The sequence below is a fragment of the Trichechus manatus genome, unplaced genomic scaffold (genome assembly GCF_000243295.1).
Source record: "Trichechus manatus latirostris isolate Lorelei unplaced genomic scaffold, TriManLat1.0 scaffold00068, whole genome shotgun sequence".
Taxonomy (NCBI): domain Eukaryota; kingdom Metazoa; phylum Chordata; class Mammalia; order Sirenia; family Trichechidae; genus Trichechus; species Trichechus manatus.
This window is the reverse complement of record NW_004444004.1, coordinates 13116792-13120667: the sequence shown is the minus strand read 5'-3', so window position 1 is coordinate 13120667 and position 3876 is coordinate 13116792.

The window sequence follows — 3876 nt, the reverse complement described above, 5'->3', positions numbered from 1 at the left end:
TATATACATATACATACACACACACACACACACACACACACAAAGAGAGATTTATATGAAGGAAATGGCTCACACGGTTGTAGAGGCTGGAAGTCTCTGAGTCATGCTGGAGGCTTCTCCTGACTCATGTAACTGCAGGGGCTGGTGAACCCAAGATCAGCAGGTCAGACAGCAGGCCACTGGCTCACAGGCTACAGAGGCTGACAAATCCCAAGACTGGCAGGTAAGCTGCTAGCTCAAATCCCAAGAACCAGAGGTCAGGTGAGGAGGCAGCTGCAGGATCCAGAGCAAGCAAAAGCCAGTGAGCTTTGCCAGAAAGTCCACATATATTGGGTGCAGGCCACACCGCCAAGGAAACTCCCTTTCAACTGACTGGCTGCTAACAGCACATCTCATCATGGAGGTGATCACATTATATCAGATCTCATTATGGAGGTGATTACATCATCACCTAGCTGCCAAACTACATCATAACTGCCAAACCACTGAGAATTATGGCCCAGCCAAGTTGACACACAACCTTAACCATCACAAATCCCTTGACTTCTTTGAACTTCTCAGAAGAGAAACTGAAAAGATGAGGAGAAGGCAGAAACACATATATAACCATATTGTCTTGAACCGTACTTACCTGAAGCCCATTTCTTCACAAAGTGAAACCTTTGCAGAATTCATAAAGGAGGGCTTTCAACAGGCTCTTAATGGGTTTTAAAGTTCTTCTTAAAAGTTCACAGAAATAGGATTTACCAAATGTTCAAAAATAATTATGATGAATCACAATCATGAAGAAACAGTTTTCTGTCTTTATTACAAAGTTATTTTTAAAGTGTTTCTCCATGAATCATACAAAATAACTGATTGCAACATAAGTTGTCATCCTCATAACTATTTTGGAGAGAGGGAAACTCTCGCTTTAAAAAAGATAACCTATATTTTAATTGAAAATATATTTTCTGCACAGTAAAAGAAATGTTGCAGTAATAAAATACTTCCCAAATATAGATTACATCATTATTAAAAAATAAAAACCCATTGCCATCGAGTTAGTCCCAACTCACAGCGACCCCTGATACAACAGAATGAAATCCATCTCATTGAGGGTCTTCCTCCTTTTTGCTGACCCTCTCCTTTACCAAGCTAGTCCCTCCTGATAACATGTCCCAAGTATGTGAAAGGAAGTCTCACCATCCTCGCTTCTAAGGAGCAGCTGGCTGTACTTCTTCCAAGACAGATTTGTTTGTTCTTCTGGTAGTACATGGTATATTCAATATTCTTTGCCAACACCACAATTCAAAGGCATCAATTCTTCTTCGGTCTTCCTTATTCATCGTCCAGCTTTCCCATGCATATGAGACAACTGAAAATACCGTGGCTTTGGTCAAGCACACCTTAGTCTTCAAGGTGACATCTTTGCTTTTTAACATTTTAAAGAGGTCTTTTGCAGCAGATTTTCCCAATGCAATACATTGTTTGATTTCTTGACTACTGCTTCCATGGGCATTGATTGTGGATCCAAGTAAAATGAAATCCTTGACAACTTCACTATTTTCCCCATTTATCATGATGTTGCTTATTGGTCCACGTGTGGGAATTTTTGTTTTCTTTATGTTGAGGTGCAATCCATACTGGCTTACCTGACCTTAAAAATCAAACAAACCCTGGAATCACACAAAACTCTCCTTAGAGGGGAAAAACTGTTTAGGAGGTAGGTAAGTATTGTCCAACATGGGTGGGCTGAGTGATTAGATATGATGAGATATAGTAGAAAGTGCTGTACCTTCACTGTATGCTGAAGCAAGTTTGCAGGCTCTCTTCTATGTAATCCTCACTCCCTAGGTGGCCCAACCCTAACACCTAGACTTGTTATAGAGAGCAATAAATAGGACACGTAACAAGTAAACCTAGATGAGGATCAGGAAAGGTCTCCAGCATGGAATGTTACCTGGAAAGAAAAGGCCTTGCTGGGGTTTGGCAGTGAAATTACTTTGAGTAGGAGGACACACTGAGCAATTGGGAGAAAGAACACCTGGTAGACAAAGGGCACTAAAGACAAACTTGACCTGCTTCACAAGTTTGTCTAGAGCTGTGCCCAGTGAGCTCAAAGAGTAAAGAACAAGAGATAGTAGGAGGGAAAAGATAATTTTCCTGCCCTACCTGCCTATCTTCCATTTATTTACTCATTTAGCACATGTAATGTTTAAAGAAGGAGCCCTGGTGGCACAGTGGTTAAGTGCTTGGCTGCTAACTAAAAGTCAGCAGCTCGAACCCATCAGCTGCTCTGCAGGAGAAGGATGTGGCAGTCTGCTTCTGTAAAGATTACAACCTTGGAAACCCTATGGGGCAGTTCTACTCTGTCTTGTAGGGTCACTATTAGCTGGAATCGACTCGATGGCAACAGGTATATGTTATCTAAATATATAATAAAATGCCAGGTAGTAATAAGTGCTAAGGAGCCCTGGTGGCAGACTGGTTAAGCGCTCAACCTAAAGGTTGAAGATTCAAACCTACCAGCCGCTCTCCAGTAGAGAGATGCGGCAGTTTGCTTCCATAAAGACTACAGCCTTGGAAATCCTATGGGGCAGCTCTACACTGTTCTATAGGGTAGCCATGATTTGGAATCAACTTGACGGCAACGGGTAATATTTAAAGAACTGTGAGCGATGCTGAAGGAGCTACAGACACTAAAGTAATATAGTTTCTGCCCTCAAGCAGTTTGGAATCCAGTGGGACTCTGATGCTGTACAGAAGTTACATCTTGTTGCTAAGACATAGGACAGTGAGAGAAATGGTAAAACGTCCTTCCCTAGACCCACCACACACCCTCCCCAGCAATACCATCGGTCATCCCGGAAGGTATAAGATGATATCATTCTTTTCTAGAAAGTTCCCTTTTAGTCCTACACCTCTGTTTCTTTTGAGAGGCTATAGAATCAGTTTTCAAGCATGAGTCTGGGAATCCTCTGTTCTAGAGTCAACTCCGAGGACTAGGGGACATTTGAAGAACATTTCTCCAAATCTTGACATAAGGCCCTAGAAAGTCATTCATCCCACTCGCCCTCAATTATCCTAGATGCGTGAAAGTTCACAAGGAATATAGGAATATTTTTTCAAAAGATTTCCCTATGTATTCCTTGTACATAGGGAAATAAAACATTAAATTTATATTCCAATTTTCAGTAACTTACTGATTATATAAGCAATGATATTCAAACATTTTTCTTCTTTTCAACAGTTGAACTCTTTTTTTCCCCAAACAAATACCACAGGGAATATCCACACATAAAATATAAAAACAGAACAAGTCTGACTAATGTAGGAGGGGGGTCAAAGCCTTGCCTGCTCAGCTCCCAACTATGCTCTAGAGAAAACACCTCATTCTGCAGTATGCAGTTTAAAAACCACCAACATAAACACATTCTGTATAAAATCATTGATTTCTCAGATTGGCAAAAAACAAAGTAGGAATCTAAAAATAAAAAATCTGTTGCTCTGAGTAACATTTAAGATACATTCAGTCCCCAATTTTCTACCCAAAAAAGAGGAAACAGTAGAACATTAAATCTAAAAGTCAGTACTACTGAGCCCTGGAAAACATGGTATTATGTTCTGGGGTAGCACAGCAAATTTACATTTCTCTTTAAGCTCAGATGAGGGCAAGATTTCTCAGCCTTGGCACTGCTGACATTTGGGCTAGATAATTCTTTGTTGTGAAGGGCTGTCTTGTACATTAAAGGATGTTTAGCAGCATCCTTAGTCTCTATCCAGTAGATGCCAGTCACACCCCCTCCCAACTGTGACAACCAAACGTCTCCAGACATTATCAAGTGTCTTCTGGAGGGAAAATTGCCACGCTTAGGAAACACTGAGTTAGGCTAA